The sequence below is a fragment of the Sciurus carolinensis genome, chromosome 17 (genome assembly GCF_902686445.1).
Source record: "Sciurus carolinensis chromosome 17, mSciCar1.2, whole genome shotgun sequence".
In the NCBI taxonomy this organism is placed as follows: Eukaryota; Metazoa; Chordata; class Mammalia; order Rodentia; family Sciuridae; genus Sciurus; species Sciurus carolinensis.
The window spans coordinates 8,106,939-8,133,027 of NC_062229.1; the positions used below are offsets into that span (position 1 = coordinate 8,106,939).

Consider the following 26,089-nt stretch of genomic DNA (forward strand, 5'->3'; position numbering starts at 1 on the left):
GATAAATGAAGTAGTTTAGGACATCACACCAGGGAGCAGAGAGTCATTCCTCCCTCAACACAGACAAAATAAATAATCCTAAGCGATGCCCCTAATGGCCTGCCTCCTCCAGTCACACCCTATCTGACAATATTTTGTATATGGAATCATCCTAAATGCCCATCAACACAGAAATGGATGAAGAAAATGTGGTATATCTGCAAAGAGCAAAATCCTACCATTGGCAACAACACAGGTAAACTCAAGTGATACTGATTTAAATAAGTCAAGCATAGAAAGATGAATTGATAAATGCCAAATGGATATGAGAATCAAAATAGCACTTTGTTAAGTCAGAAACTTGTACAAATATAGGGCATCTGAAAATAAGTGAAAAAATTTACAAAAAGGACTTCCATATGTGCACTTGAGAACCAATCTCCTCCAAAGGCACTTAGTCCTCATTACCTAGAGAGAACAAAATACTTTCTTTCTTATAGAAACAGATTCACTGAACCTACTTCAGGCCAATCATTATGTCATGTCAGTGTTTTGTTTTGGTAATCAGGATAAATTTACTTCATATGTGAGTGTTCCTGTGGTTGATGGAATCTTTGATCTTTTTATAAAATAACCACATTGATATATTTCTATATATTACCTATTATTTATCCTTTTTGAAGAAAATACGGTTAAGATGATAAAACATCTTGGTTAAAATCTAATCTATTGAAATATGCTGAGTCAATGGACAAATTGGCATAGTATTATCCCTTTTTTGTACAGAGAATTAAGCCAAGGCTGCTTTACTACTAATTACACATTATTACCTCATGTACATGTACTGCATAACCAATGTGATTCTGCAATATGTACAATCAGAAAAATGAGGGATTACACTCCATTTATTTATGGTCTATCAAGATGTATAAATCCATTCCACTGTCATGTACAAATAATTTGAACAAACAAAATTTAAAAACTAAAAACTAAGATAAAGTACCATAATTTCAAACCACAGAGCCCATTGGTAAGGAAGCTATGGAAACCCTGTGACAATATTGAAAAAGGTATGCATGAAGTTGTAACCAGGTAATGACGATCCTGTGTATATGTTTTTTGCCGTCATCATTGACCACACAAAGGGATGAAAAACTTCTGTGCAAATATAAAAAGTAAAAATTAAGGTTCAATAAACATCAATGATACATTGGGAAAGACACCATTGGATATTTGCATTTTAGCATCACCTTAGTTGATAATTTGGCAAATTTCAAAATTATACCCACATATATAGAATGTATTTTGCTACTCAACATAAAAATAAGTGTACTTGATATGAGTGATTGTATTGATTCATTTATAACTTAAAATCAATACTGAAATTTATTAGAGAAGTTTTATTTGCCAGGTACAATAAATGGAGTTGAGCAGGAACAAAAGAGAGAGTTAAAGGTATACATTTGACCTCAGGGATCAGGAATCCATCCCACCTGTATCTTCACTGCTACAGAGTTGGTCTTCAAGGATATGAACTCCTGGGGTCACCATGAGAGTAAAGTATCTGATCTAATGAGGAGCTTTGGAATTTGAGCCCCCAGGGAAATGGAGGTGATAGGAGTCAACATGTGGCCTCCTCACTCAGCCACCCTTCCCCCAGCCAGGAAGAAGCACCCAAGCCTCCTCCCAGAGATGACTCTTCTGGAACAGGAGCGTGTTCACTCAACTGGCCTCTCTGCACTTCCTGAGACAGATCGTGCATCTTCAATGACCATGATGATGAGCATCATTTCCCTGGAAGCCAACCATGAACTTGAGTCCCTTAAGTAATGCTTGGGAAATCAGGCTGAGTGTATCCCCAGGGATTCATCCTGTGAAGCAGGAAGGATGGTAAGAAACAAGGGAGGGAGAAATATGATGAGGGTCAGTCCATCACACGCTCCTGTCCCTGTCTCACCCTCTGCACACATATATTTGCTCTGGTGCTTCCCAGATCTCAGACTGCTGGTCTCATTCTGTATGAGACAGGGTCTATTTCCTTCTGAGTGGAAATCATCCCTTTCTCAAATATGATGATTGCTACAAAGCACGCTTGAACTCTGTAGAGAGGTTGGGGAGGGGATTTGTAAGTGTAGTAATTGCTATGACTATCATAACCAGGCAGCAGATTCTTGGTCGTTTAGCAATCAAATTTTAAATACTCACAGTTCTGGAGTTCTAAATATGAAGATCAAGGGGTCTACAGGTTTGTTTTCTAACTTGTTTCCAAATGATGGTGTTACTGCTGGACACGCATGCTATTATAGATACACCCCATCTTTTGCTTCAGATTCTTCACTGACATGAAAACTAGAAACCAAACAGACATTTCAGAATTCCTCCTCCTGGGACTGACAGAGGACCCAGCACTGCAGCCCCTCATCTTCAGCCTCTTCCTGTCCATGTACCTGGTCACCATCCTGGGGAACCTGCTCATCATTCTGGCCGTCAGCTCTGACTCCCACCTCCACACCCCAATGTACTTCTTCCTCTGCAGCCTATCTGTTAATGACATCTGCTTAAGCACAAGCACAGTCCCCAAGATGCTGGTGAACATCCTGAGAGAGGATCAGAGCATCACATACACTGGATGCCTCTCCCAGGTATGCTTTTTCATAGATTTTGTTGGCATGGAAAATTGTCTCATTGCAGTGATGGCCTATGACCGCTATGTGGCCATTTGTCACCCCCTAAGATACACAGTCATCATGAATCCTCATCTCTGTGCACTCCTGGTTCTACTCTCCCTGCTCCTCAGCTCTGTCGTTGCCCTCCTTCACACTGTGGTGCTGCTGCACCTGTCCTTCTGCACAGACCTGGAGATTCCCCACTTCTTCTGTGAACTTGCTCAGGTCCTGAAGCTGGCCTGTTCTGATACCTTCATCAATAACCTGATGGTGTATTTGGTGGCTGTTCTATTTGCTGGTGTTCCTCTCTCTGGAATCATTTTCTCTTACATTCACATTGTGTCCTCTGTCTTGAGAATGCCCTCATCAGGAGGGAAGCATAAAACCTTTTCCACCTGTGGGTCTCACCTGTCTGTCGTCTCCTTGTTCTATGTGACAGGTTTGGGGGTGTAGCTCTTCAGTGACTGACTCTTCCAGGGATTCTGCAGTGGCTTCAGTGATGTATTCTGTGGTTCCTCAGATGCTGAACCCCTTTATCTACAGCCTAAGGAATAGGGACATGAAGGCCACTGTGAGGATGCTCATGGGTAGGACAGCCTCTGTTATGTGATGTTTCCTTTGGACTTGTGTTTCTAGAGTGAGACAGAGGGACAGGGTTCCTGGTTAGCCAGAATGCCTGCACTTTCTGTCACTGCATTCTGCTAAGTTGATGAGATCATGTAATGAACAGGTGCCTTGTAATTCCACTGTAACTTCCCAATCCTTATAGCAAACTCTGAGAGTTTGGACAGTCTTTGCTTGTCCAGAGTCAGAGCCTACTGCAGAGATCCTATCGTTAGCAAACTCATAAAGAAAGCAGTTTGGAGAAGATAGACACACAGGAATAATATCTCAACAAAGCAGAGGGAAGGGGAAGAGGGTGAGGTTGATCAACAGATGCTACATTACTGTTTGATGTGAAGAACTAGTTATGGTATTTTATGGCATAATAGGGTGAACATAATTTGCAATGATGTATTATATACCTTAAAAATAGTTATTACGGAGAAATTTGAATGATCTCACCATGAGCCATGAAAGTTTAAGGTGATGTATGTGCTAATGTTAAGTACCCAAGTAGCTCAACATCCACTGTATATGACAACCCAAACATCCCACTCTATCTGATATGTGGTTACAAATATTATGTCAATAAACAATATAGAAATTTTTAAAAATTGAAAATAAAATGAAGCTCTACATCTGTCCCTGGCAATTTCCTCCTAAGACATGTCCTTCTTACCTGCAAAGAGCAAGTACTTTCTTGTTTATAGAAATAAATCTAGAGAGTCCTTCAATCAGCAGTCACGGTTACAGGGAGTTCCCCTCACAAGGGGGCAATGGAACCTCAGTTCTCCCTGAGCAGGTTCTTGACTTTAACCACTGCAAAGAATTCCAAGATGCATCAAAAGCAAGACACAAGGAGTTTCTTGTGATGACAGGAATTTTATGTACACCCCAAAAGCAGGATGCAGATTCCCCTTTTCTGTGAGAAGAGAAGATGGTGGTGTGCCCAGGTTGAGCTCTGATCATATATATGGTGTTCCTGGGAATAAATGTGCAGGTTCCTAAGCAAGCATTTTAAAATGAAATCTCACATCAACTTTGATATTGGGGGTTCAGAATGATCCTTTCTGATCAAACATTTTAGCCATAATCAGTTCTGGGCATATCACAATGGTTGAATAATGGGAAAAATGTAAATTGATTATGATTTTCTTCTAGTTGATGTGGTACAGCATATGCTGGGGATTTTGTTCACCTAACTAAAGGGATGAGCATGGCTGGTCATGCTCATAGATCTGGGTCTCTTTCTACTGGGGTCTCTTTCTCCCCCTGAGAGCCCACCCAACTCACATGGTTTTCAGTCCACTCACCATGTTTTTTACATGTGTTACTATTTCCTTTGAAGTTCATGGAAAAATTGAACCTCGTTTTGTAATCCCATTGCTGACTCTCCATTTTATCAACTATTCCTTTATTAAAGTCTCAATGAGGTTGAGATGCCCAAGAAAGACATCACAGTGCCATCTGGCTTTACATTCTAAATTATTTACTTTTAAAAGTATAAATTCATGTAATATGAGTTTATTTTACAAGGTACAGTGATTGACAAGTAAAACATTGAAGTTCTTAAATATAAAAGTTATGTAAGTTTTAAAATTTTACAGTGAGCATCAAAATGGACCAACATTTCCACCTACTAAATGAAGCTTGAAATCTGCCAAAGTGTGTAGAATGCAGGGACATAGCAACATACCAACAATAAATAAATAAATAAAAACAAAAACTAGAGAAAGAATGATATTCACAAATATTCAGCAAATATTCAATGAATTTAAGAAGAGAACTTTTTAGTATTTGCATTGAAATATATAGGGGAAAAGGCTTAACAGTCAGCAAACATCTATTAATGAGTAAGGTGTAAGGAGAAAATCTCTGAGTGTCTGTGCTTTTACAGTCCTTCTCTCTGGGTATTTATCCCCCAATGTCCTGTACACATAAGGTGTAATGGGTGACCTGCTGTGGTATTGGGGGTGGAGGACCTTTTGAAGGTGACCACAGTGGAAGGTGGGTGGGTCCCTGGGGGTGTGCCCTGAAAAGGACAATAGAAACACATTCCACAATCTCCCTCACTCTCTCTCTCTCTCTCTCTCTCTTTCTATTTTCCACTGGCCTGAGTTATTCAGCCTTTTGTTTCTGTGAACAAAATACCTGACATGAAAAACTTAAAAGGAAGGTTTATCCTGGCTGGCGGTTTCAGAGGACTCAGTCCATGGTTGGGAAGCTCGAAGGAGAAATGTCATGCCCGAGGAGTTTACAGAGGAAAGCTGCTCAGCACTAGGCAGCTGGGGACTAGACAGAAAGTGAGGAAAGGCTGTGGAGCGGGTCAAACTTCCCAGGCATGCCCCAGTGGACTTCTTCCTCCAACTGGGTCCCATCTCCCAGTAGTCCTCAGCTAAGACTCATACACCCTTTGGACTAATGTACAGATAGTTCAGAGCCCTCATGATCCATCATTGCTTAAAAGTCCCACCTCTATAGAAGGCTGCCTTGGGGTCTAGGCTTTCCATGCCTGAGTATTTTGCATGCATAATATCTTAAAAATGAGGTTCTATAAAACCATGTTCCTGTATGCTGCCTTTTATTTCCCCAAAACCTAGACAAGATAAAGAAACAAGGAGAGAAATACCGTGCTTGAATGTACAGTCACATATTGTCTTGAAGGACTCTGGATGTCTCTTATCCCCACTGGGAACAAGAGTAAGTGACTGGTATCTGGAGAAGCTGCTTTCTTGCATGTATGCCAGGACATTGCTCCTGGGAGTGTTGGTCACACAAGCAAGTAAATGCTAGTGATATTGCTGCTTCTGTAGACTAACACATAAAACCCCTCTCTAAATGGGGACCCAGCTGGAACTCAGGCCGCCCTGGAGATGAGATATGTGTCACTTGTCCATCAGCTGCTTCTGCACAATTCACCATGAGGGAGAGAAGGTACTGCTTGGCAAACACTGAGAGATAAAGTTGCTATTGGTTCAACCTACTGACATTGAACCTTTCTTTGTGCAGTCACTGATCTCGTTCAAGATTTCCTTAATAAATCATATGTCTCACATGCCACTTTCATGCTCTGTCTTTGGCCTTTCTTCAATCTACCCACTGACTTGGCACAACTGGGTTGTAGACAAGACATTCTCAATCCAAACCTTATATTCTACCTCTTGTCCACAGATCTTCCTGACCAATTCACACTATAAAATGCATTCAGTTCATCTCCCAGAGCCCACATAGTCTTCAGAGTTCCAACATTACTAAAAAGCCCAAGTCCAAAGTCCCATCCAAGACACCACATGGTTTTTCACCAGCCTGAGCAGTAGCTGCTTTGGACAACAGCTGCAGTGGACTTGAGTTCATGTGCAGCTCTCATGTATGGTAAAATGAATCCTGAGGGTAAAACTTCTTAGGTGGCCTCGTGTGACCAGTTTGCTGCCAATATTCTCTTAGAGCTCAGTTTTCAAGTGAGTTTTATTTTTATACCCTGAAGCCTGAAATGAGCATGGTACGGTCCATTCTGAGATTCTGTTAAAGCATCATTCCTATTGTCAGGATTCAAAGCAACTTTCAGGTACTTTGTCAGGATGCAAGGTATTTAACTTCTCTGCAGTGGCAGTAACTTCTTCAGCAATATCACATTCCTGAGCTCCAATTTTACACATGAATTTGGGTCAAACCACAATATTTTCAAATTTTTCTGTTCTTTTTTACTTCTGTTTCTAACATTAAACCTGACTAAAGCATCCAGCAATACTCACGCAACTGCGGGAATCCCATACTGACTTCTAATATCCTCCTTCTGTTTAATTAGTCCAACACTTTTAAATTTAACCTCATATGCCCTCAATTCTCAGGATAGGCAAAATATAGACAAGTTCTTTGACAGAATGTAAGATGAATGAACTCTAGTCCACCTCCCTTTCGATTCTTCATTTCCATCTGAAACCTTGTAAGCACGATTGTTACTGTACACATTTCTAATGAAATTCTGATCTTCAGCGGTCCCACAGAATTGCCTATTGAGCTCAACTAACTACATTCTACAGCTTCTCTATCCTCCGTCTCCAAACTTTTACAATCTCTTTTCACAAACCAGCAACAAAAGCTTGTGTACAACATGGTCAGGTAGAGCCATAGCGATGACCCCAATTCTCAGTACCAATATCTATGTCAGATTTTCATTTTTTTGGACAAAACAAGTTTGAGAAGTGAACGTTTATTTTTCTTCAATGTGTCAGGGGATTCAGTATATGGCCAGCTGGCTCCAAGGCACAAATTCCATGCTGGAGGGGCCTGAAAGAGGAAAAGTGCTCACTTTGTGTTGTTCAGACAGCAGGGAGGACAAAGAGGGAATCAACCCTTCCAGCACAGGCCAACTGTGACTGACTCCTCCAACTAGATCCTATTTTCCAGTAGTCCATCCAGTTATTAATCAATTAATCTGTCAAATGGAGTATCCACTGATGAGTTCGAAGTCCTCATTAAACACCCATTTCAAAAAGTGCCACCTCTGAACCTAGCTGAACCAGAAACAGTGATTTCAACTCAGAAGCATTGTTGTGGGGGGACATTCCAGATTCAAACCAAACACCTCCTGCACCACATGCTGCTTCTATGTTATACACAGCTATTATAGGCACAGAACAACAAGTAATACAACCATAAAGCAAATATTCAAGCCATGAGCATAAATGAAACTTTCATTATTTCTAAGTTTTATCTTGTGTTTTTGTTACAACAACAGAAAGGTGTCTAGAAAACATTTTAACAAATATTTATAAATACATTATTTAGACCCACATATATAAGACATGGTGACAACTAAAATGGAACCAAGCTTCCTTAAAGCATTAATTAAATAGAGATGACTTTGATCTTCACCTAAAAGGAGACCTTGAATTCATTTGAGGAATACCCAATGTTATGTTGATAAAGTCTGTGAGATGAGTTGAGCAGAAATAATGGAGAGAAATGAGTGGTGTGACCATGGCCTCTTGGGACAGGAATCAGTCTTCCTGAATCCCTCACTTCTACAGAGTTGGGCTTTAAGGACATGCACTCTCAAAATCAGAATGCTAACTAAAATATCTGGTATAATGAGGAGTGTTGGATATGGAGTCCCAGAGATACAGACAATAGAAGTCAGTCTGGGATCACCTCATTCAACACACCTGCCCCAGCCAGGAGCAACAGTTGAGCATCTTCCCGAAATCCCATCCTGGCCAGTCTTTCACTGATGCATTTAATCTGTCTGTATATTCAGAGGACACAACTTCCAACTTCAATATCCAGGTGAGATGTTGAACAAAATTCTTCCTGAAGCTAAAGTCCTTTAGTTAATATTTTGAAAATATTATTCATGTATTTAACTAATTTCTACTCTGATACATTTAATTACTATGTATTTCATCATATGTCCATACCCAATGAATATATTGGTATAATTCATGATCCCTTCATTTTTCCTACCTGACCATCATTCCCAAGGATGGTTTTAGCATATTAAAGACTTCCCTCATATTCACATTCATCATGGAAGGGATGGTCCCTTTTTATGCTCTTTCCTCAACTGCCCTGACACACCACCAATTTCTGAGGAAGGAATAGTGCCACCTATTCTGACATTCCATAAAGAACCCAAAAGGCAATGTCAGGATGAGAGTCTGATAAGTGAAGCACTGTTCTGGGCACTTGTTCTATCCATTTCTCATTATGAAACATCCCCCACAGGAGCTTCCAGTTTCATTTCATCAAAATTCAATAAAATGTTCATATATTCAAAGTATACAAAGTGATGGTAGGAGATATATATACACATTCAGAGTGTGTGGAACCAGCATTACACCAAATGGTAATGCTGTCATAGCATCTTCCCCTTGAGGACAGGAACTGTTTCTCTGCAAGAATGCTATACTTTAATCCTGATTAACTTGTGTGTTCATCTTATAATATTTTATTTTCTGAATAGCAAGAAATCATTCATATTTTCATTGGTTTTATTAAATAACTATCTATTTCATGTACCTTTACATTTAGCAGATTTTTGAAAAAATGATGTGCCACCTATCAACTTAAGAGAAGAACTCCCTTAAGATTAAACAGAGACTCCCATAATGAGTTCCCTGTATTTCTTAGAATTAACTGATAAAGGACATGGCTTATGATACTAGGGGGTAGTTTTATGAGCTTCCATTATGGAGGCACTGTTTTCTAATCTTTCCTCAGATTCACATGGATGGATGTCATCTAACTGCTATCATTAATTTCATCGGTAGTGATTGACATATTTTTAAGGCAAGAGAAAGATTACGGGATTTGTTCAAGAAGAAAATATTAAGGATGCACACGAAAACTATGAAATCTCAGTCATCATTTAAGAATGTAAGTTCTGTACTATTCAGAGGCATAAACAGGGTTATCAGATATAAATCAGATATGTCAGAATATCAGAGCACAAAACCAGTCCTGTTCTCAGTGGATCTCACATTCAAGTTGTAAACTCATCATACTTTAGTGTCCTCATGGATTAAGGAGAATCATAAGTAACAACTCACACATGTGCAATTTGGCAAGACCTTCATATGATCTGAAGGAAGCCAAAATTAGGGAACCAGTGGTATAGAAAACAAAATACAAAACTTCATTCTGCCCTTTTGATGATATCTTTGAATAATTTTGTTTGAAAGGAATGTCTTTTCATTTGTTTCCTTCTCAGCACTTTGCACATAAAAGAGGGTTGGGAGTCAATCAATTTTATTTCAATAAAGGGAGTTGACGGAAAAGAGGAATGATTAAAAAGAGATAGAGGGAGAGAGCAGTAGAGTAAAATATCCTAACTTTCACGTGAAGACACAGTACCCATGATTTATTTTTATTTTTTAGGGTACCCATGATTTATTATTATTTTTAGCATTCTGAAATATTCATCATACATATCCAGGATGGTGCATGACTCTAATCTCAGTGGCTTGACAGGTTCAGGCAGGAGGATCACAAGTTCAAAGCCAGTCTCAGAAACTTAGCAAGGCTCCAAGCAACTTATGTGAAACCCTGTCTCTAAATACAAAATAATAAAAGGGCTCAGATGCTAAGCATATTAGGTTCAGTCCCTGGAACCAAAAAAAAAGAAAATCAACATATATCAAAACTATCCAGAGGGCTTGTTGAAACATAGACCACAATTCCTCCAACCCCAGTTAAAGAATTTGCCTCTCTTACAAAACAAGGGCTAGAGGGTGAAAATAATTCAACATGTGTGAGTCTAATAATTTCCCCAAATTTTCTAAGGTCTGATGGCTACCTCTGTCTCCCAAAGGAGATCCATGTTCTACAGAATCTATAGGATTCTAGGGCTATCCATCTCTTATGTCTTTGTCTTCTGAGCACAAATTGTTGCTTTTTGTATATTTTTACAAGACTGCAAATCTTATCTTTTCTCTCATTAACTTATTTTTGTTTTTTCAATCATATGCCACCAACCACCATAGGGTGACAAGTTCCCTAAGTATGCAATGCACTTCAGAATTTTATGTATCTATGTCTATCTGACAGCATAAAATAGTTCTGAAACAAAAATCTATGTATTTATTGCATTCTCAGCACTTTCCACAATGTGTGAGAAAGTTAATTCTCAATAAAAATGAGGGTGAATAAATGAGTACCGGGAAGAAGGTGAGAAAGATAAAAAAGGAAGGAGAGAGGAGAGGGAAGGATTTTGATATTCATTGGGGCTTCCATTTAAAAGAGAGAACTTGAGGAGCAGTTCTCTTTTGTTAACATGCGAGGAATTTTGTTAAATAATGCCCTCTTGTTCTTAATCCCTGGAGGCCAGTTTTGTGGGAGATATTTAGGATGTTTTGTTTTGTTTTTTTTCTTGAAAAAGCAGTGAAAGAGAAAACAAGCAGGTACGGTTAAAGATCACTACTTTCCAACAAAGAGAAAAACTCAATGTCATCTCTCCACGTTAGGAAATAATATCTCAGCTGAACATGACAGTCTGTCATTGGAGCAGGAGGCGGGGAGGGTGGCACAAGGAAAAGTCTTCAGCACCACTCTCGTGGACAGCTCCCTGTCATTCCCCCATGGTCTTCCAGAGCAGACCTTCCTCTACTATTGCCCTCAGAGCACCTGCAGAGGTGAGTTGCCTGAGGACCATGTTCATAATGCAGGTTCATCGATCTCACTCAAAGACTATTGAGTATGAATCTTTGTGGAGATGTCTAAAGTAGTGATTCATAAATAAGCCCTTTGTGAGGTTCTGAGGCTCTCAAGTCTGGGAAGATTTTAGGTATGAATATTTCAAGAACAAAAGAGAATGCATTTGCAGTAGGTAATATGCCTCAAATAACATAGTATCAAGTGTCATACACTTAGTGTATAAAACTTACCTGTAGGCTTAAATTTGTTGTAACATAATAAAACATACATACAGATCACCAGGTTAAAGTAAAGATAGAATACGTATAAAGAATCCTCGGGTTACATATTCCTTTCTCCTCTTCTTATAAACAGCTCCATTAAAATTTATATTTATTATTTGCAATATTATTTAATTTCCCTGAATCCTTTGAAATTGGCAGTCATTGGACATGTGTGCCAACAAACTGGCATTGTCACAAGATTCAACTGCATGATTTTATCTCCCTTATAGGTAAGCATGAAAAATTTATTACATAAATTTATTACATATAGTATACATACTAATATACATACTATATGCATACATACTACTTATACACATACTATATACATACTAATATACATACATACTAATATACAAAATATACAATAAATACTATAGTAATACCGTGACTAGTCCATGAAGTTCACCATGAAATGGCTGCAATAATATTAATAGTAAAAGTAATCATAATGGGAATAATAACATAAAAATGATGGCAATATTTGATGAAGTGGAATTCAGCAAAGAAACTTAGCTTTTATTAAAACTATCTCTTTTGGCCCTCTATGTTATGAGACAGACATGATTACACTATGTACATGTATGATTATATGAATGGTGTGAATCTATGTTGTTTGTAAACATAGGAAGGAAAACTCGCACCCCATTTGTGTACAATGAATCAAAATGCAGTCTGTAAAAATAAAAAATGAATAAATAAGTAAATAGATTTTAAACATAAAAAGATCTGTCTTTTTGAAATTCTTAAATTATGCAATATCTTTTTTTTATTGTAAACAAATGGGATACATGTTGTTTCTTTGTCTGTACATGGCGTAAAGGCATACCATTTGTGTAATCATAAATTTACATAGGGTAATGTTGTTTGATTCATTCTGCCATTTTTCCTTCCCCCCTCCCCTCCCACCCCTCCCCTCCATCTATACAGTCCTTCCTTCCTCCATTCCTGCCCCCCTCCCTAAACCCAACTCCAACCACAACACTAACACTTCCCACCCCCCATTATGTGTCATCATCCACTTATTAGCGATATCATTCTTCCTTTGGTTTTTTGAGATTGGCTTATCTCACTTAGCATGATATTCTCCAGTTTCATCCATTTGCCTGCAAATGCCATAATTTTATCATTCTTTATGGCTGAGTAATATTCCATTGTATATATGTACCACAGTTTCTTTATCCATTCATCAATTGAAGGACATCTATGTTGGTTCCATAGTCTGGCTATTGTGAACTGAGCAGCTATGAACATTGATGTGGCTGTATCTCTGTAATATGCTGATTTTAAGTCTTTTGGGTATAGGCCAAGGAGTGGGATAGCTGGGTCAAATGGTAGGTCCATTCCAAGTTTTCTAAGGAATCTCCACACTGCTTTCCAGAGTGGCTGCACTAGTTTACAGCCCCACCAGCAATGTATGAGTGTGCCTTTCTCCCCACATCCTCGCCAACACCTGTTGTTGCTTGTATTCTTGATAATCGCCATTCTAATTGGGGTGAGATGGAATCTTAGGGTGGTTTTGATTTGCATTTCTCTTATTACTAGAGATGTTGAACATTCTTCCATATGTTTGTTGATTGCTTGTATATCTTCTTCTGCGAAGTGTCTATTCATTTCTTTAGCCCATTTGTCAATTGGATTATTTGCATTCTTGGTGTAGAGTTTTTTGAGTTCTTTATAGATTCTGGAGATTAGCGCTCTATCTGAAGTATGATTGGCAAAGATTTTCTCCCACTCTGTAGGCTCTTTCTTCGCATTGCTGATAGTTTCCTTTGCTGAGAGAAAGTTTTTTAGTTTGAATCTATCCCAGTTATTAATTCTTGCTTTTATTTGTCTGGTCCTAAGCCGACATGTTGAAGCTCTGGACCTACTTTTTCTTCTATAAGATGCAAGGTCTCTGGTCTGATTCCGAGATCTTAATCCATTTTGAGTTTAGTTTTGTGCATGGTGAGAGATATGGGTTTAGTTTCATTCTGTTGCATATGGATTTCCAAATGTCCCAGCACCATTTGTTGAAGAGGCTATCTTTTCTCCATTGCATATTTTTGGCCCCTTTATCTAGTATGAGAAAATTGTATTTATTTGGGTTTGTGTCCGTGTCCTCTATTCTGTACCATTGATCCACCTTTCTATTTTGGTACCAATACCATGCCGTTTTTGTTACTATTGCTTTGTAGTAGAGTTGAAGATCTGGTATTGCGATACCCGCTGCTTCACTCTTTCTGCCAAGGATTGCTTTAGCTATTCTGGGTTTTTTATTCTTCCAGATGAATTTCATAATTGCTTGCTCTATTTCTGTAAGGTACATCATTGGGATTTTAATTGGAATTGCATTGAATCTGTATAGCACTTTTGGTAGTATGGCCATTTTGACAATATTAATTCTTCCTATCCAAGAACATGGGAGATCTTTCCATCTTCTAAGGTTTTCTTGAATTTCTTTCTTTAGTGTTGTGTAGTTCTCATTGTAGAGGTCTTTCACCTCTTTTGCGAGATTGATTCCCAAATACTTTATTTTTTTCGAAGCTATTGTGAATGGGGTAGTTTTCCTAATTTCTCTTTCTGAAGATTCATAGCTTCTGTATAAAAATGCCTTAGATTTATGTGCATTGATCTTATATCCCGCTACTTTACTGAATTCACTTATGAGATCTAAAAGTTTTCTGGTGGAATTTCCTGGTTCCTCTAAGTATACCATCATATCATCAGCAAATAGGGATAGTTTGAGTTCTTCTTTTCCTATTCGTATCCCTTTAATTTCTTTGGTCTGTCTAATTGCTCTGGCTAGAGTTTCAAGGACTATATTGAATAGAAGTGGTGAAAGAGGGCATCCCTGCCTTGTTCCAGTTTATAGAGGGAATGCTTTCAGTTTTTCACCATTTAGAATAATATTAGCCATGGGTTTAGCGTAGATGGCCTTTACAATGTTAAGGAATGTTCCCACTATCCCTATTTTTTCTAGTGTTTTGAGCATGAAGGGGTGCTGTATTTTATCAAATGCTTTTTCTGCATCTATCGAAATAATCATGTGATTCTTGACTTTAAGTCTATTAATATGGTGAATGACATTTATTGATTTCCTGATGTTGAACCAACCTTGCATCCCTGGGATGAAACCCACTTGATCATGGTGCACTATTTTTTAATATGTTTTTGTATGCGATTTGCTAAAATTTTGTTTAGAATTTTTGCGTCAATGTTCATTAAGGATATTGGTCTGAAATTTTCTTTCCTCGATGTGTCTCTGTCTGGTTTAGGAATCAGGGTAATATTGGCTTCATAGAATGAGTTTGGGAGAGTTCCCTCCTCTTCTATTTTCTGGAATACTTTGAGAAGTATTGGAATGAGCTCTTCTTTAAAAGTTTTGTAGAACTCGGCTGAGAACCCATCTGGTCCTGGACTTTTCTTTGTTGGAAGGCTTTTGATGACTTCTTCTATTTCATTACTTGAAATTGGTCTATTTAAATTGTGTATGTCCTCCTCGTTCAGTTTAGGCAATTCATATGTCTCTAGAAACCTGTTGATGTCTTTGAAATTTTCTATTTTGTTGGAGTATAGATTTTCAAAATAGCTTCTAATTATGTTTTGTATTTCAGTCATGTCTGTTGTGATATTTCCTTGTTCATTCCGAATTTTAGTGATTTGGGTTTTCTCTCGTCTTGTCTTTGTTAGTGTGGCTAAAGGTTTATCATTTTTGTTCATTTTTCGAAGAACCAACTATTTATTTTGTCAATTATTTGTATTGTTTTTTTCCTTTCAATTTCATTGATTTCAGCTCTCAGTTTAACTATTTCCTGTCTTCTACTACTTTTGGTGTTGGTCTGTTCTTCTTTTTCTAGGGCTTTGAGCTGTAGTGTTAGGTCTTTTATTTTTTGAGTTTTACTTCTTTTATTAAATGCGCTCCATAAAATAAATCTTCCTCTAAGTACTGCTTTCATAGTGCCCCAGAGATTTTGATATGATGTTTCTTTGTTCTCGTTTACCTCTAAGAATTTTTTAATTTCCTTCCTAATATCTTCTGTTATCCATTCATCATATAGTAGCATATTGTTTAATCTCCAGGTGTTGGAGTAGTTTCTGTTTTTTACTCTTTCATTAATTTGTAACTTCAATCCATTATGATCTGATAGAATACAAGGTAGTGTCTCTATCTTCTTGTATTTGCTGACATTAGCTTTGTGGCATAATATATGGTCTATTTTAGAGAAGGATCCATGTGCTGCTGAGAAGAAAGTGTATTCGCTCTTGGTTGGATGGTATATTCTATAAATGTCTGTTAAGTCTAAATTATTGATTGTGTTATTGAGATCTATGGTTTCTTTTTTCAATTTTTGTTTGGAAGATCTGTCCAGTGGTGAGAGAGGCATGTTAAAATCACCTAGTATTATTGTGTTACGGTCTATTTGGTTTCTAAAATTGAGAAGGATTTGTTTAACATACATGGATGAGCCACTGTTTGGGGCATAGATGTTTATGATTGTTATATCTTGCTGATTTATGCTTCCCTTAAGCAGTATGAAATGTCCTTCTTTATCCCTTCTGACTAACATTGGCTTGAAGTCCACATTATCTGAAATGAGGATGGATACTCCAGCTTTTTTGCTGAGTCCATGTGCATGGTATGTTTTTCCCCATCCTTTCACCTTTAGTCTATGGGTATCTCTTTCTAGGAGGTGAGTCTCTTGCAGGCAACATATTGTTGGATCTTTCTTTTTGTCCAATCTGCCATGTCTATGTCTTTTGATTGATGAATTCAGGCCATTAACATTCAGGGTTATTATTGAGATATGATTTGTATTCCCAGTCATTTGGTTCATATTTAAAATTTTTGACACATCTTGGTTCCTCCTTTATTTGACAGTTCCTTTAGGATAATTCCTCCCTTTGCTGATTTGCTTCTTTGTTTTTTATCTCTTCCTCATGAAATATTTTGCTGAGAATGTTCTGTAATGCTGGCTTTCTTTTTGTAAATTCTTTTAGCTTTTGTTTATCATGGAATGATTTTATTTCATTGTCAATTTTGAAGGTAAGTTTTGCTGGGTATAAGATTCTTGGTTGGCATCCATTTTCTTTCAGAGCTTGAAAAATGTTGTTCCAGGCCCTTCTAGCTTTTAGGGTCTGGATTGAAAAATCTGCTGATATCCGTATTGGCTTCCCCCTGAATGTAATTTGGTTCTTTTCTCTCACAGCCTTTAAAATTCTGTCATTATTTTGTATGTTAGGTATTTTCATTATAATGTGCCTTGGTGTGGGTCTGTTGTAATTTTGTGTATTTGGAGTCCTATAAGCCTCTTGGACTTGATTTTCCATTTCATTCTTCAGATGTGGGAAATTTTCTGATATTATTTCTTCAAATAGATTGTTCATTCCTTTGGTTTGTTTCTCTAAGCCTTCCTCAATCCCAATAATTCTCAAATTGGTCTTTTCATGATATCCCATAGTTCTTGGAGATTCTGTTCATGATTTGTCACCATCTTCTCTGTTTGTTCAACTTTGTTTTCGAGGTTAAATATTTTGTCTTCAATATCTGAAGTTCTGTCTTCCAGCTGTTCTATCCTATTGGTTATGCTTTCTATGGAGTTCTTAATTTGGTTTATTGTTTCCTTCATTTCAAGGATTTCTGTTTGGTTTTTTTTCAATATCTCTAACTCTTTATTGAAATGATCTTTTGATTCCTGAATTTGCTCTGTTAACTGTCGATTGGTGCGATCGTTCAATGCCTGCATTTGCTCTTTCATCTCATCGTTTGCTTCCCTAATCATTTTAATTATGTACATTCTGAACTCCCTTTCTGTCATTTCTTCTGCCATGCTGTTGTTGGATTTTATTGATGTAACATCTAGATTTGTTGGGGGCATTTTCTTCCCTCGTTTTCTCATATTGTTCAGGAATCAGTGGGTCATTAAGATATTGCAGATTTCCTCTATCAACTTATAATGTCCCTGAAGATTGCTAGTATATCCCCTCTTATCCTTCAGTAGCCTGAAGTCTTGGAGGAGGTTGATAATGCAGACCTCCACGACGAAGCTGCCTCTCTAGCGGTGGTGACCCTCAGGTGGCGTATATTCCCTGCTAGTGGGCAGAGGTGCCTCCACTTGTTGACCAATGGTCATCCAATGGGGAACTAGACTGCGGGCTGAGGCAAGGCCTGTTTGTGCCTGTGTCTCTTGTTTTACCGTCCCTGTGGGCAAACCTCCCCCGGCTGGGAAGACTCACTCGGTGGGGACATCTCGCTGGTCAGTTGCCCTCCTAGAGGTTCCCCTCAATCTACAACTACCACCTGGGCTGGGCTGTCTTCCTCTGCAACGATCCCAGGGGCCTGGACCTACGTCCTTGGCCTGGGAGCCTCACCCTTCGCAGGCGAGTCTCCTTAGGCTGCCTCTCCCAGGGAATCTGCCCGCCGCCCTGGAAACTTCGCTCCGCCCCTAGGCGTGTCTTCGTGCGGCTCTTCCAGCAAGAAGCCACCTAGCTCCTGGGACCCTGCTCTGCACCAATCGCCTGGCTATGCAGCCCCTCCTCTGAGCCATTACCTGGAGCCCCATACAATAGCTCCGAGACCCAGAGACCCGCCACACACCTCCTCCTCCGGACAGCCACCCGGTTTCCGACGCAGTCACTAGGAGTCCAAACAACTCACTTCGGGTCTTCTCCTCCCGCCAACCACCCGTAGCCCTAGGCAGTCACTCCAAGTCCAAGTGACCTGCCCTGTTCCTCCTCCTCCTCCTCGGGGTAGCCCCCCGGGTGTTCAGGAGCGGTGGTTCCAAGACCAAGTGACTCACCACGCTCCTCCTCCAGGCAGGCCACCGGTGTTCAGGAGTGGTTGCTTTTAGTCCAATCAACTCACCACTAGCCTCCTCCTCTGGCAACCACCTGTGGCTCTGATGCAGTCACTCCTAGACCAAGCGTCCCACCGCTCTCCTCCTCCAGGCAGGCCACCAGTGTTCTGGAGCAGTTGTTCTGAGTTCAAACAGCTCACCACGCAGCTCCTCCTCTGGCAACTGCCTGTGGCTCTGATGCAGTCACTCCTAGGTCAAGCAACCCGCCGCGCTCCTCCTCTTCCTCTGGGCAGTCCCCCGGTGTTCAGGAGCGCTCACTCTGAGTTCAAACAGCTCACCACGCAGCTCTTCCTCTGGCAACCGCCTGTGGCTCTGATGCCGTCACTCCTACACCAAGCGACCCGCCGGGCTTCTCCTCTTCCTCCGGGCAACCCCCCGTTGTTCAGAAGCAGTCGTTCTGGGTCTAAATAGCTCGCCACGCAGCTCCTCCTCAGGTAGCTGCCCGGAGCCCCAGTGGTTGCTCGAGTCCAAGTGCTGTGCTGAGCCGCCTCCTCTACGATGATCCCAGTTGTCCGTGTTTACCGCTCCAGCAGGGGGAGGGGCATCTCGCCGAGCAACTCTACTTCACAAATTCCCTGCGTTCCGGGGCTACTGCCCCATCCGGGACGCCTCCCCAACAGGAGAGACTCACCCGGCGGCTTTGAGTTGGTCCCAAGTCTCTCACTATCTCCTCTTTTGAATCTTGCGTCCTGGAGCAACGTGAAATGCAGCCGCCCTCTTGTCCGCCATCTTGGCCCGCGTTCGCAATATCTTTTAAAATGTTTTTATTAGTACATGATGCTTACACATAATATGAGATTTCACTTTTATGTAATCACACATATATGGAACATAATTTGCAGCATTTCACTTCCCGGTATTTCCACTTCTTCTCCTTTCCTCCTTCCCCTCCATTCATCTGGTCTGCCTTCTATTTATTGATTGTTTTTTAAACTAGTGCTTTGAAGATATACATAAATGGGGAATTCACTGTGGTATCTTTACATATGCACAGAGCATAATTTGTTAGATTTCATTGTGCAGTTCTTCCCTTTTCCCATCCCTCCTCCTTTCCCTTTAATTTTCTTCCTCTACTCCACTGATATCTCTTCTATATTTATGTAACTGCACACCACTCCTCTTCTTAATTTACTCTAGCTTTCAAATATGAGAGAAAACATTTGACCTGTGACTTTCTGGGTCTCACTCATTTCAGTTAACATGATGTCCCCCCAGTTCCCTTAATTTATCAACAAATGACATTATTTCATTCTTCTTTATGATTTAAACAACATTACATGTATGTAGTATATTTTCTTCTCTATTAATCTCTGGACAGACAACTCGCCTGAGTCCATAATTTGGCATTGACTCCCACACTAAGAGGCATCCAAACTACCTATGCTTAGGTCATTGGTAGGTGTTGTGTGCACTGCAGTTGTGTTATTTTTCCAAACAATTTCTATTGGCATAATGATCTGAAACAGGGGTAAAGGCTTCCTTAGCCAGGACTACCTGGATTGAGTCCTGAGATACAGGCTTTTATCTCCTTTAGCCTTGACAACCTTGATATTGAAATTTTCAAAGAGAGTTGAATGGGACCAAGTTGTGATTGGATTGAAGTGCAGTTTTGCACCACTGGACTGGGGTGTAGCTCAATATCAAGACTACCAACCATCGTGTTTGGGGCAATGAATTCCAATATTATTATAACTATAATGCACTAAATAGCACTTAAAAAGCTCATATGAACTACAATGGGAAAAAGGCAGTTCAATAGAAATAACAAAAAAAAGGTATTACCAAATAAATGGGGAAGTACATTGTCCATGTATCTGAGAAGACATTCAAACTCAAAATTAAAAAAATGTAAACTTAATGAAATAATATTGTACATGCACTAGATTGTTAAGATTGATGAAAATGAGCTGGTAACTATTTGTATCACAAGAAATGCTATCAGGAGTGTAAATTTGTTCAACCACTTAGGAAAACACTTTGAAACTAACCAAAGGAGAAGAAACTTGCCACTGAACATCACATCAACATCAGGCAAGATAACTGTACTTTAAAGACATTTTTAGTTGTAGATGGATGTAATAACTCATTTTTATTTATTTGTTTTTATGTGATGCTGAGGATTGAACGCAGTGCCTCACACAGCTAGGCAAGCATTCTACCACTGACCAACAAACCCATCCCAGGATAACTCTATTTTGAATTCAAAATGTACAATGTAAAACTATACAGCACTAAAAGAAATTAACTGTTGCCTCATCAACAGCAGGTTTGAATATCAAAGTAAAATGATTGAAAAATAATCATAAATAGAATTCATATACAAATATTCAAGTCTTTATTTCAAAATGAAGCAATTTCTTTAGTAGACCAATCTAATAAATTTTGCAAGGATACATGGAAATATGATTTAAAAAAACAAGCATTTGAGTGATGGGATGTAGCTCAGTGGTATAGTATTAGCCCAACATGTATTAGGATTGGGATTCGACCACATGCAGTCCATACACACACAAAAAAATAAGCAAAATTATTATGTCCAAGTATGAATATGTCCCAATGAGCCCCATCATTGTGTTTAATTGCAATCTATTAATAAAAAAGTTTTCAAAACAAGTGAATGACTTCTACACGTTTGATCTTACACAATCAACTACTGGAAATTTCTTAGGATTCAGAGTAACTGAAAATGTTTTATTTTTCTTTTTATTGAGATTTATTTCTGCATTATAATTATATATAATATTGGGATTCATTGTGATATATTTTACAGGCACATAAGATAATTTGGTCAGTTTCATTCCACAGCAACTCCTCTTTCTCTCCTTCTATCACTTACCCTGGACCCTTCTTCTTCTCTTCTATACTACAATTCTCCAAAAGAATATTTATTAAGTGACAAAACTGAATTCAGCAAAAAATTTAATATTGGAGAGTAGAGAGAACGATATGAATGGAGAACTCTCCAAAAATCCTCTTTGCTCCACATTCATGATTTATATGTATGTTTTCACTATACAACCCCAATTTTTATATTTCAGATAAGTTTTATACACCAAACAAATAATATTTGATCAAGTAAGTTGGAACCAAGAACTTTTTGTGTTGCATATTAGAAGTACATTGCCCTCTGCTCTTGAAATATTATTGTCTGTATTTTTAGAGTTGAAGCAATATCTGAATCTCACACAGTACTTATTTATAAAGCATATACTTGCAACATATGCTCCAAAGATTCAAACAAAGTAGTTTGGGGGATACAAATGACCATGCCATATGAATGTAGTCCTCACGTGACCCACAGCCACAAGTGTTATATAGATAGAGAAGCTCTGCTCAGGAATACACCATGGAATCCAGGTATGGAGCTGTCCACATATGAGGGTGCTGAACACTTTTCCTTATGCCTAAACACAAACACCTGACCCAGTGACAGTCTCCCAAATTCTCCTGTGAGAATTTCATTCCTTAAGCTCTATACATGGAGAGAGAATTCTGACTTACAGACAGCATGTCCTCATTTCTGGAAAGTGATGGCCCTTAATCTTGCCTATTTCCATTTTCTCTCACACTCTTTTTATTTTTTACACCTAAGAGAGTCCACAGAAAAAACTGAAGACTTTTTCCACATGAAAAGAGTTTAAGTCACAGGGAAAAACTTAAAAGTTTCACATTAGAGTGCTTAATTTTCATTTGGACACATTCTAGAAACCTGGTTTAATTATGATGAAAACAACCTTTAAAACTGTATTCTACCAAATATTCTTTCCAAGGCCACCTTCATGTTTTTGTTCCTGAGGCTGTAGATAAAGGGGTTCAACATGAGAGGGACTAGAGAGTATATCATTGAAGTCACTGCAGTCTTCCTGGTGGACTCAGAAACTGAGTAAAAGTATACACCAAAATCTGTGCCATACAGCAAGGAAACAACTAAGAGATGAGATACACAGGTGGAAAAGGCTTTATATTTTCCGTGAGCTGATGGCAATCTCCAAAGAGAACAGACAATGAGAGTATAAGAAAAAATAAACCAAAACAGACATATGAAAAAATGTTCAACATCTCTAGTAATAAGAGAAATGCAAATCAAAACTACCTTAAGATTTCATCTCACCCCAATTAGAATGGCGATTATCAAGAACACAAGCAACAATAGGTGTTGGGGGGGATGTGGGGAAAAAGGTACACTCATACGTTGCTGGTGGGGTTTCAAATTAGTGCAGCCACTCTGGAAAGAAGTATGGAGATTCCTCAGAAAGCTTGGAATGGAACCACCATTTGACCCAGCTATCCCACTCCTTGGCCTATACCCAAAGGACTTAAAATCAGCATACTACAGAGATACAGCCACATTAATGTTCATTGCTGCTCAATTCACTATAGCCAAATTGTGGAACCAACCTAGACGCCCTTCAGTTGATGAATGGATAAGGAAACTGTGGCATATATGTACAATGGAATATTACTCCGCCATGAAGACTGATAAAATTATGGCATTTGCAGGCAAAAGGATGAAATAGGAGAATATCATACTAAGTGAGATAAGCCAATCTCAAAAAACTAAAGGATGAATGTTATCAGTGATAAGTGGATGAGGACATATAATGGGGGGTGGGAGGTGTTAGCGTTAGGATTAGTGTTGGGTTTAGGGTTAGGGATAAGGAGGGTGGTAAGAATGGAGGAAGGAAGGACTGTATAGAGGGCAAAGGGGATTGGAGGGGTGGGGAGGAAGGAAATAAATAATAATAGAATGAATCAAACAACATTGCCCTATGTAAATTTATGATTACACAAATGGTATGCCTTGACTCCATGTACAAATAGAGAAACAACATGTATCCCATTGTTTACAATAAAAAATATAAATAAATTTAAAAAATAAAAAAACAAAAACTCTCTTGTGCAATTTGAACCTAGGTGAGTATTGAAATCCTTCCCTCTGCTTATCTCTCCTTTCATCCTCTGTCCCCCACCTTCTTCCCTGGACACACTCATTTAGCCCAATTAATACTTAGACTCATGCACTCTAAATGAAATCCAGACTCCAGCACACAGTTTGTATATAGGAAAAAATTCTTCAACTGTTTCAATACTGCCAAGGTCCTCATTGCTATCACAGCACTTGTCATAAAATTTCACAAACTTGTTGCAATGATGGGAAAGGGACAGACCAACATCGGCCAGCATTTGCTCATCACCTGGGGTCCTGACAGTGACATTCCCCTTTGGGATGTTTTGTGTGCTCATCACATGCATCTGTCATGTTTCCTGCCTCAGAGGGAACTTGTCAGTGGGACAAATGAGAAAAGAGGATAGAGAGACAGAACATTCCTGCAATTATAACTGAAAATTTGAAAAGCAGAATATTTCCTGTGTTACCTTCCTCATGGGAGACTTGGTCATGCACGGAGGAAAGGAAATCAATATTCATGTCATCAATATTTTTTGGCATGGACATAATATAACTAAAATGGTTTAAATGATGAGTACAAATTAGATGTATGAATAAATATGTGCATTGAGAGTAAAAATGGTATGATGCACTGGGTCCTTCATAACAAATGTTTAAATATTATTCAAATTTTACAGGGATGTTGGTGTCCATTGTAAAATTTTCTAGCATAAAAATTGTATAGAAAACAAAACAATGAACTGAGTAGCTACCACTCAACGTTATTCAGTTCACACCCTTCTCCATTTTAACTTTAGACCTTGTCACTACAGGAAATAAAAGTGTATGTGAAGGCATGTAATTACAAAATCTTATTTCTTTTCCACCCAGGGTAAATGACTATCAGTTATCTAGTACTTATATGTGATTCCCTCATTATTTTTGTTGCATTTCATACTATACTTCCACAAGTATTTGTATAGTATTTATTTTGCAATCATCAATATTACAAGCATCCTATGGTTCATGTCATTTTAAAATTGACTTTCTTGTGTGATTTTTTAAAAATTACTGTTAATCATTTCATGCATTTTAACTCCCAGAGTGTCCTGCTATATTACTACATCTCTATTTATTTCTCCATTTTCTGCATAGTTGATGTTATAGTGTTTTCCTTTTACCCTACATTTACAGTTAGATACAAATAAAGGATGAAACAATGGACAGGGTAAACTGTCACATCGTCATGCTTCTGAGAATAGATGGCAAATGGGGGGAAGTACGTAAGGAGCTTCAGGACATATTATTTTTAATAGATAAAAGATGATCCTGATAATAGTAGAACATCAAACTTTTTTACTTCTGGGAAAGGATGAAAGGCATTAAAATTTAAATTTTTATAACACTCCCACTGTTGCTGTCACAATTAAAAATACTATATGGTTCTATAATTAGAACAGGTAGACAGGGAAGTAGCTTCCTTTGTCTGCCTAGGTCTCTGCATCCTTTCCCAGTCAGACACTAAACACAGATGACACCCACGTATTCTGTAAAAATGATGTAGGAGCAGGAGTTAGAATGATAAGGTGAAGCTGACCAACACGTCTCCCCTCCAACACACAAAGGCATAAGAAAAGACCAGAGAAGGTTGTCATATTCATCCCTTTTGAAAATGGAAAGGTTTGTGCTCAAGAGGAAAATAGTTCTTGTCATTTCATACACAGAGGAGACCTCCAGATTGAGAGCTATGTGAAGTGATTTGTGTACCAAGAACCTGTCACATTGGTGGCAGACAGCTAAGCACAGAGCCCCTGGTAGACATGGTCTTGACCAACCTAGAGATTTTTCTCACAGCTCCATCCCCAGGGTGAAACTGTACTGAACTCCTGCTTCCTTCCCATTGTCTACAGTACATCAAATTACCTGACTGGCACCTTTGTGGAGTGATGGAGGTCATCTCTCCTGCATGTTGGATGGACACACAAGATCTGTCCTCGGGAAAGCAAAAGGACAGAGTGAGACACTGAGCTTCTTCCAGAGACATATACTCTGCAGGGATTGCCAGGTCTTGTCTCCTGACTGGTCACAGGGTATTTTCTGTTTCTGTGACCCTTGGGACTCAATATCCAAAGCTCCTTATTAGACAAATTAATTATTGTTAGTTGGATCCTATGGTACTGAAAATCCTTAAAGGACAAGACTCTGAAATGAGAGAATTCAGTATGGCTGAGTCCCCCGCTCTGCAAAGCCATGTTTCTCATTCATTTCTCGCTTTCTGCGTCTCTCAGACACATTTCACAAACCTCACACACATGCACGTACCACCATTCTCTCACTTTATCCCAGACTTTATTTTTTTCTTTAGTAGAAGCAATGGCCTCTCTGAATCCTGATTCTAGTTTTATGTATGGAAGCAGAGTTTTTATATGTGAGCATACACAACACATTTGTAATATAGCTATGATAATGTAAAAAATGCAAACACTCAAACTTTCTCTAAGAATCATGTTTCTTGAACCTTAATCTTCATTCTGGTCATTTAGCTCATCAGATTCTAACCTACTGTCTGTGGACCATTCTGACCATAACTGATACAGACATCTGGGTTAATTCTTTTATGAACTTCATAACCACAGTTTCTAATTTCATCACAATAGTGCCTGGTAATATTTTATTTCATATGAGGGTAAATAAATAAGTTCA

The 26,089-nt window shown here is 38.8% G+C and overlaps 1 pseudogene; it reads left to right on the plus strand.

Annotated features, from left to right (window-relative positions):
- Nucleotides 1-2,321: 2,321 nt before the first annotated feature.
- LOC124969523 (olfactory receptor 7G2-like) lies at nucleotides 2,322-3,255 on the plus strand (annotated as a pseudogene).
- The last annotated feature ends 22,834 nt before the right edge of the window (nucleotides 3,256-26,089 follow it).